The sequence below is a fragment of the Suricata suricatta genome, chromosome 3, assembly GCF_006229205.1.
Source record: "Suricata suricatta isolate VVHF042 chromosome 3, meerkat_22Aug2017_6uvM2_HiC, whole genome shotgun sequence".
NCBI lineage: Eukaryota > Metazoa > Chordata > Mammalia > Carnivora > Herpestidae > Suricata > Suricata suricatta.
Genome location: NC_043702.1, coordinates 96,014,693 through 96,024,626, shown reverse-complemented (window position 1 = coordinate 96,024,626; position 9,934 = coordinate 96,014,693). Strand labels below are relative to the sequence as shown.

At 39.0% G+C, this 9,934-nt stretch overlaps 1 long non-coding RNA gene across 2 annotated transcripts in view; it reads left to right on the top strand.

Annotated features, from left to right (window-relative positions):
• Positions 1-360: 360 nt before the first annotated feature.
• LOC115286536 overlaps positions 361-9,934 on the top strand; it is a 15,706-nt gene continuing 6,132 nt past the window's right edge. For both annotated transcript variants that reach the window (XR_003906113.1, XR_003906112.1), the window contains exon 1: positions 361-446. This is a non-coding gene — a long non-coding RNA (uncharacterized LOC115286536). The remainder of the gene's footprint in view (positions 447-9,934) is intronic.

Here is a 9,934-nt window from a genome sequence, read left to right as displayed (position 1 = left end):
AGAAGAAACAGAGAGAACCACGTATCTTGATCTAGACATGTTACTTACTAACTTGGGAATTTATTTATTTTCCTTTAAGAAAATAGTCCTTAAGTGTAAATTAAACCTTATTGTGAAGAGGATTCTCACTACACCACTTGAAGACATCTATAAAACCAATAGATACAGAGGGGTGCATTTGGGAAAAATGAGAGGGAATTACTTGGAGAAAGGTAAAGTACATCGTAGACAGTGGCAAAAATAATGAATAGAGCAAAAAAAAAAAAAACACTTAGAATTTTAAGGGGCCAATATTCCATTTGGCTAAGTCACAGTGAACAGAAGGTAAAGTGACTTAAAATGAAGTGAGAGGTGTAGGCAGGGCCATTAAGTCATGTATACTTTTGACTGTCATTTCAAAGCATTTGAATATTATATAAACCACAATGGGAAATCATTGGAAGACTGTAAGTAGTAGGGCATCTTAATATGATTTGTTTTAAACTTATTATTCTGTCTTCCCTAAGGACAAAAGATCTGATGGGAGAAGCATGAAAGAGAAATGCCAATAATGAGGCTATTTCAGAAAAATCATGATGAGGCAAAAATATGGTAACTTGAAATTGGATAGTCCCCTAAAAATGGAAAGTAGACAGATTTGAGACAAGTTTTGTGAGAAAAAAATGGCACTGATTGATATATTTAAAGAGAAAAAATGAAAAAGATGACCCCACAATTTTGTTTTGAGAAACTGTAAGGAGAATTATAAGTTGGAAATCATTAGCATATACATATTATATATTGCTACTAGAATAGATGAGATTACCTATAAAGAATATGTAGCAATGAATGGATAAATATAGTTAACATTTATTGACTATTAGCTGGATTCCAGGAAGGTACTAAGCACTTTACATGACTTATCTTGTTTAATCTTTGAAACAACTCTGGGAAATAGGTAATGTTATCATACCCCCATTTAAGGAAACAAAAATCATGATTTTGAAGGGTTATGTAATTATTCTATGGCTACACAGTTAGTAAATGGTGGAGGCTATTTTTAAATCCACACAGTCTGACTCTAGGACTTAATGGCTATTATTACTGTCTTGGGAAAAAGAATCATGCCTTGAATCAAGCCTTAAAGAGGTCAATTTAAAAAGCAAGCAGTGGAAAAGGAGCCTACAAAAGAGGCTGGAGAAAAGAAAGTGTCCTGATATTAGTAATATAAAGGGAATTTTTCAAAAAGGGAGTATGTTCCAAAATGAAGGATCTGGTCACTTTTGGGTATTTATGAGACAAAAAAAAATGACTAAATTATTAATCTTAACAAGTACAGTTTTTAATTAGAGTGTTGAGTGCATGATGTAAGCGGGGAGTCTATGTGGCATCCAAGGGAAAAAATAGATACCTGAAAAATAACACCCTGGGAAAAAATACCCTGATACCCTGAAAATGATTGAGGAGACAGTGGAGAGGAAAGAAAATGAGAAAAGAAAGAGAGAAATTGATGATGTAGGAATGAGAAGAGAAGAAATAAAAAGAAAAGCCTGGACATGTAAAGAGAGAAAAAAAAAAAAAACACGTTGTTCTCTCATGACAGAAGTGGTCCTGTGTAACCATTCTACCTCCAGGTGTTTGTCTGATTGTGCTGAGAAATAGTGTCGGGGGCTTGGCATCAGTCTTGGCTTTTGGAAAATTAAGTACTCAGCAATGAAAGTTATCAGAGTATTTACTCAGTAACTTAGTCACATGAAACTCCCTATGAGGACACAGATGTGGTTGAGATAAAGAAACCAATGGGAAAGGAGTAGGTAGATGGATATCTGGGCCACTGGGTCATATAACTTACTTACTTATGACTCCAGAATTTGTTTGAACTTTCTATTTTATATACTGGTTTCATTTGATGTTGAAATACTGCTGTGATCAACCAAATTTATAGCTTAGTCTATTAGAGCACACCTAGATAATGATGGTAATTTGATGGCCAGTGGTCAAACATTCAGCCTCTATCAGGGACCATAGTAAACCAGAAGCTAAGTGAAGTAGTTAAATGTCAAGAACAGGAGAGCTTTATTCCAAAATTTTAAAAGATTGTGCTAAGCGCACCTGGGTGGCTCAGTCAGTTAAGTATATGACTTCGGATCAGGTCAGGACTTCATGGTTTGGGGGTTTGAGCCCTGCATCGGGCTCTGTGCTGACAGCTTAGAGCCTGCAGCCTGCTTAGGATTCTGTGTCTCCCTATCTCTGCCCCTTCCCACTAATGCTCTGACTCTCTCTCAAAAATAAACATTAAAAATAAATGAATAAAATAAATTTAAAAAGATTGTGCTATATTTACCTATAAGTGTCAAAGTTTTATACAGCATTTTTTATCTGCCACATAAACTGAAACCACAGTTGGATCTATTTAGCCACATAAGCTCTGTATTAGAGCAGTCTACAAAGCATCCTGGACCTGTTCCAGAACCTGTCCTTTCCTGAGCCTGATATAGTTCATTTGGGCTGCTAAAATAAAATACCAGAGACTGATGGGTTATAAACAATGAAAATTTATTTCTCACAGTTTGGGAGGTCAGAAGTTCAAAATCATGCAACCTAGCTTCTGATGAAGGCCTTCTTTTGGGTTGTAGACTGCTGACTTCTTATTGTGACCTCACATGGTAAAAAGCAATAAGTAGCTCTGTGGGGTTTCTTTCATAAAAAAAAAAACCAAAAAACCAAAAACGAATCCCATTCATGAGGGCTCTACCCTCATGACCTAAGCACCTATCAAAAGGTCTCATTTTTAATACTATCATTTCAGACATTAGGATTTCAACATATGAATTTTGAGAAGACACAAATATGCAGAAACCCATTCAAAGCTGGAAGTCTTTGGTGGGTTGGTTAGTAGTATACCCCTCTGAAGAGTTCCACTGGACACCATGTTTCTTAGTTGTGGAACTGTCAGATGCAGTAACTTGTCCTTCACCTTGGAAGGGAGAACTCAACATGCCCCAGATCTCAGAAGAGGCAGATTTTTGGATTCTTATAGGATTTTTCCCCCATGTACATTCTGGACCAAAATGTCTAGTAGTAATCTTCTTGTTCACTAGTTCCATTCAGCATCCTGTCCCCAGTGTAATGGATCACAGTGACATACTGTATAATGAGTTGGTGATCAAGGCAGGAAAGTTGATTTTGACAAGAGGTAAGATGATTAGGATGGATTGTAGAACTGCCAACTGAAAGCAAATTGCTTTTGGTAGTCTTTGTTTTCTAAGTTTTTAAATTTATTTTGAGAGAGACAGAGCACAAGCAAGCAGGGGAGGGGCAGAGTGAGGTAGAACCCAAGGAGTCTTCCATGGTGTCAGCACAGAGCCAGGTACAAGGCTCAACCTCCCAAACCGTCAGACCTTGACTTAGCTGAAATCCCTAGTTAGCTGCTTAACCGACTGAGACACCAGGACACCCCTGGATGATCATTATTAATAGGTAGAGATAAAAAGGCATTTGTCAGACCCCAGCTACCTACTGGAGAGTAGGGAATGTGGAAAGTTCCTTCCAAATGTAGTGCCATAAAACTAAAATTGTATTATACTATTGAATTCAGTGGGACAAGAATTCAAAACAGAACAGAAATGGCCTTTTTTCAATTTTCTGTTACATCAATTGGAAAACTTTGAATATATGGGGTTGGCTCACTATTTGGGGAGGGTTTCTCAGCCACATCTAGTTCTTGAGTTAGGATGACTGGATGGTTGGGTTTAGCTTTGACTGAGTACCTGGCTGTATGAGATTTGGATTTCCTCATAGCACAATCAGAATTTTATTCAGATTCAGGACAATCGGAATTTTAACATGGTGACTCAGCATTCTAAAAGTAACACTTTTTGTGTGTGAGGAAGGAAAAAGCTACGAGAGTTCACTTGATTGAGCCTTTGGTTGTCCCAGTTCTACTTCTGTTGCCTTCCATTTGCTAAAAACAAGCCAAACATCAACATCTATCTATCTCTATCTCTATCTCTATCCCTATCCCTATCTCTATCTCTATCTCTATCTATCTATCTATCTATCTATCTATCTATCTATCTATCTATCTATCTATCATCTATCTATCATCTACATATCTTTAACAAATTAACTCAGAATTTAGTAGCTTAAAAACAAACCAAGAAAAAAAGACTCGTTATCTCAGTTTCTCTGGATCAAGAATTTGGGCAACTCTGCCTCAAGATTGTTCACACATCTGTAATCAAAGTATCAGCAAGAACTGAGGTCTCATCTAAAGTCTTGAGTAAGGGAGGATTTGCTTCCAAGACCACTTATATGATTGAGAGCAGGATTCAGGTCCTTACTGCTGTTGACTGAAGGATCTCACTTCCCTTTGGGCTGTTGGCCAGAAACCTCCCTCCACCGGTTGCCATATGGCCCCTCCATCAGGGAACATACACCATAACAGCTGTTGTTCATTAGAATAAGAAAGAGAGGGGGCACTTGGGTGGCTCAGTCAGTTAAGCCTCCTACTTCGGCTCAGGTCATGATCTCACAGTTCGTGGGCTCGAGCCCTGCTTTGGGCTCTGTGCTGACAACTCAGAGCCTGAATCCTGCTTCAGATTCTGTGTCTCCCTCTCTCTCTGCCCCTCCCGCTCATGCTCTGTCTCTCTCTGTCTCAAAAATTAAACAAATAAAAAATAAAACATTAGAATAAGAAAGAGAGAAAGCAAGACAGGGCAAAGGAGAAAAGACAGTTTTCTTGAGAGTCAGTCTCAGAAGGGACATTCCAACATGTTTGCCATATTGAATTTATTAGAAGAAAGTCATTAAGGGTTATCAGCATGGCTCAGTTGGTTAAGCATCTAACTTTGGCTTAGGTCATGATCTCATGGTGTGTGAGTTCAAGCCCCACATCAGGCTGTCTGCTGTGATTGTAGAACTTGCTTTGGATCCTCTGTCCCCCTCTCTCTGTGTCCCTCCTGTGTTCTCTCTCTTTCTCTCTCTCTGTCTCTCTAACAAAAATAAAGAAACATTAAAAAATTTTAAATAAATTTTAAAAAGTCATTAATCCAGCCCAAAATGAAGGGAGGGGGATTCTACAAACAAATTTTGTCACACAAGCACTCATATAGTAGGGGGACAGGCACAGGATAATCGCTATAGACATTGCAGTTCAAAAAGTGAAGAGATGAGAAGCAAAAAGTAGTCACTGATAAAAATTTTGAAATTCAGCTAAGGCAAGTGTTGGCAACTCTTTGATTAGGTCTCAAGGCCTGAGAATAATTCTCCAAGTCTGTCTTCTTCTTTGTCTGGGGTTTCTGTTGTGCCTTTTGTTTCATACCTCATTTTTCTTTTTCTTTCCTTTATTTTTTTAAATCTTTATCTATTTTTGAGACAGAGAGAGACAAAGTGTGAGCAGGGGAGGGTCAGAGAGAGCTGTCAGCACAGAGACCAATGCAGGGCTCGAACCCACAAACTGCAAGATCATGACCTGAGCCGAAGTCAGATGCTCAACTGACTGAGCCACCCAGGCACCCTGACTACCTCATTTTTCATTAAAGTTAGCACATGTTGTGGTTAAATAGTATTCTCAGACTGGTTTTTTGTTTGTTTGTTTGTTTGTTTTTGCTGTTGTTGTTTTGCTTGTAGGGTTTTAAAGGTCCAAAAAAGCATTTGTCATTTTGTCCCATTTCTTTCCCATGCCACCACAGTATTAATGTTTTACTGATACACTTCACTGAAAAACTTCCTGTGGGTACCATTCAAGGTTACTCTATGAGATAGAAGTTAAACAACACAAATTTCATTGCCATAAAACTTTCTCTAATTGTGGTTCCTGTAAGAGACAGCTGAAAGACAAGTCCATTAAACTTCTATACTGGGGCGCCTGGGTGGCTCAGTCGGTTAAGCCTCAGACTTCTTCAGGTCATGATCTCTTGGTTCCTGGGATTGAGGCCTGCATTGGGCTTTGTGTTGATGGCCCAGACCCTGGAGCCTTATTCCGATTCTGCATGTGTATGTCTCTCTCTCTCTCTGCCCTACCCCCAATGCTTTGTCTCTCTGTATCAAAAATAAATAAAATACTAAGATAAATAAACTTCTATACTATCAGCGAGGGGTGCCATAACAAAATACAACAGAGTAGGTTGCTTAAACAACAGAAATTTATTTCCCCATAGTTCTGGAAGCTGGAAGCCCAAGATGCAGGTGTCAGCAAGTTTGGTTTCTCCTGAAGCCTCTCTCTTTGGCTTGCAGATGGCCATCTTACCTGTCTTTACATGGTCTTTTCTCTATGCACATGTGTAACTGTGGGTCCTATTTTCCTCTTCTTGTAAGGACACTAGTTAGATTGGATCAGGACCCACCCTACAGGCCTCCTTTAAACTTGGTAACCTCTCCAAAGGCCTTATCTCCACAAACAGCCACATTCTGATATACTGGGCATTAGAACTTCAAGATAGAAGTTTTGAAGGGCACACTATTCAGCCCATAACAGCTCCCTATAACACACTAATGTTGTTTGAGAGAACTTACGAGGTGTACCCCATTCTTACACTTATTCAAGGGCATTTGTGTGACTAAATTTTACTCTGAAGTATCACCTTTGATACATCTGAAGCGTAGGCCGCTCTTCCTTCATCTTTAGGTTATATATATATATATATATATATATATATATATATATACATATACATATATATATATATATGTTTTTTCCAGTTATGACCTGGATTTGAACTTTACTTAAAAGTTATTTCTTAATTTTAGCATCTTTTGTCACCCGGAAATATGGAGAATTTTCTAAACCATCAAGTCCTGGCTCCTTTTTATTTAACTATCCTTCCCTCAATTTATGTCTCTCCTGTCTCATTTTATCTCTTCTGTCTCATTTTACTACAAGCATTGAGAAAAAGCTAGGCAGCATCCTCAACATTTTTCTATGAAGTATACATTTTTTGTGTTCTCTACAGTGACTTCAGATGAGAATGTTGCTAACCTCTCAGCCATAAAGTTATAAGGATCATCCTTCCTCCAGTTTCTAATAATCGGCTCAGCACTTCCTTTTCATCTTTAACTGGCTGTATACTCTAAGTCTGTTAACAATTTATTCACAGCGATATAGACCTTCTCTAACATGCTCCTAAAAATCCTTGTAGCCACCATCACCCAGCCAGTTCTAAAGCCATTCTCTCCAGTTGAAAATCATTGTGGCCTAACTGGCTGGAGCGGAAGAGAAGTGAGGTCAGGGCTGGAAGAGAAGCAGGAAATTTACAGGTTACATTCTGAAAGCAAGAGGGCCACATAAAGGGCTAGGTCCCCAGATTTAGATATAACACCTGTCTCTGTCCCTGGCTGACTCCTAAATGTATACGCACGGGGAAGATCCCTGGTAGCCTAGTGAAAAAGGAGGCAGAAAACAGCAAGAAGACTAACCTTTCGAAAAAGTACAGTAGTGGGTGAGATGTGTGTTCATTTTTTCACCATATGATTCTTGAATCCAGGAACAACTCAAGCAATAGAAAATTCAAGTGATATCAGCTTCAAGTGTCACAGACCAGAGCTTGAAACTGCCAGAATAGGTGGAAATTTAGAAAGGAGGGCTTGGAAATAAGGAAGCCACAAAGAAGATAAGTTTCTAAGAGTAAATACCAACTGTCCAAATCCTGGACTAAGCACTAAACAATGCAAGTTCAGGGGAGATCCACAGTGGAGCAAGCAAGAGGGTGGGATGGGGGAGGGCAGGAAGCAGTAGCTAGAAGTTCAAGGAACTGAGCAGGATTATTAGGTGCTGACAAATGCAGGAAACAATGTGTTTGCTGTTTGAGGGCAGGTAAGTTAAATTACTGCCGGAAGAAAATTCCTCAGAAGACCACAATTAAATCCAAAATAACTATACTGTATTATATATTAACCATAAGTATATCATTTTCAAAAAAAATTGTAATACTTGTCAAAAACTTAAAAGAAAAACTTGTTGCTTGGGGGTTGGCGGGATAGAGATGGAATGATACAAAGGGTGATGAGGAAGCTTTTATTTATTTATTTTTACAGTTTTAATGTTTTTTTTAAAATTTATTTATTTTTGAGAGAGAGAGAGAGACAGCATGAGCAGGGGAGGGTCAGAGAGAGAGTGGGAGACATAGAATCTGAAGACAGGCTCCAGGCTCTGAGCTGTCAGCACAGAGTCTGACGTGGGGCTCAAACCCACTGATGATGACCTGAGCCGAAGCCGGATGCTCGACTGAGACACCCAGGTGCCCCGATGAGGAAGCTTTCAAAAGGTGATTGAATTGTTGACTATCATGATTATGGTAGTAGTTACATGGGTGTAAAAATTTGTCAAAACGCATCAAAATGTATACATAATGTGAGGACAGAAACTGTACTTAAACGACACTGACAAAGGCAAACTAAAACATATATATATTTATATAAAGAAGCAGAAAGTTTCCCCCAAGTTCTACAGGTAAACAAACAGGGTTCACTGAAGATGTAGGAGACGGAAGTGACAGATGAACTCTGTTATAATTCATTGACATATATACCTTGGCACTTCATTTGTTTTAGTTTTAATGCTCTGATTATGTGACACATGGAAACAAAAGCTGATGATCCACTCACTTTCTCCATCCTCTGTAGGGACACATTTCCTTCCACTCAACTATGTTCTCTTTGATTATTATTTTTTTAATAAATACTTTTGTATACTTTAGAACAATGCCTGGTCATAGTAAGGACCTGGCAAATGCACTTGTGTTGTTTTGCTTGCTTGCGTACTTGAAGGAATCATGAATGAGCAAATAAAGACAGCTGCTCTGCTTGGACATGCTCCCCCCAGTACCACCACAGTGGCTCTTTTCATCATTTAGGTGTTTCTTCTTTTTTTTTTACTTTATTTATTATTATTATTATTTATTAATTTATTTTTCAAGAGAGAGAGAGAGAGATTGCAAGTGGGAAAGAAGGACAGAGGGAGACAGAGAGAAAGAATCTTAAACAGGCTCTATGCTCAGCATAGAGCTTGACCCAGGGCTCACTCCCACAACCCTAGGATCATGACCTGAGCTGAACTCAAGTGTCTGGCACTCAACAATCTGAGCCACCCAGGCGCCCCGCCCCCTTAGTATCTTTAAATCAGGATTGTTTCTCTGCTTGAATTCAACAGGTCAGAAGTACTTTTTTTCATATAGAACATAGGTTTTATAGGAAATCCCATCTGCTATGGGCTGCTTATTTGAATTCTAAAATTCATATGAAGACCTCATTCCCAATGTGATGGTACTTTGAGGCTAGGTCTTTGTGAAGTGATATGGTCATGAGGATGAAGGCTTCATGAATGGGGTTAGTGCCCTTACCAAAGAGGCCAGAGAAAACTGCCTTGTCCCTTCACCATGTGAGGTTGCAGCAAAAAGAGGCCTCACCAGAAAGCTAATCTTCCAGCACTCCGAGCTGAACATCCCAGTATCCAGAACTGATAGAAATAAGTGTTCGTGGTTTGTGAGCCAGCCAGCGAATGTTCTGTGTATATAGCAGCCAGGAGGGTCTACAACATTATGTCTACTAGAGACATTCTTAATTATTTTTAACTTAGAATGACAACTATTCTTCCTGGGTCTGACAACTCTTTTTTTTTTTTTTTTTTACATTTTTTAAAATTTATTTATTTATTTATTTTTTCCATAATATTTTATTGTCAAATTGTTTTCCATACAACACCCAGTGCTCTTCCCCTCAAGTGCCCTCCACCATCAACACCACCTGTCTTCCCCCCTCCCCCCTCCCCCCCAACCCTCAGTTCATTCTCAGCTTTCAATAGTCTCTCAAGTTCTGCATCCCTCTCTCTCCCCAAATCTCTCTCCCTCCTCCGTTCCCCCTGGTTCTCCATTAGGTCTCTCTTGTTTTTCTGCTAGACCTATGAGTGCAAACATATGGTTTCTGTCCTTCTCTGCCTGGCTTACTTCGCTCAGCATGA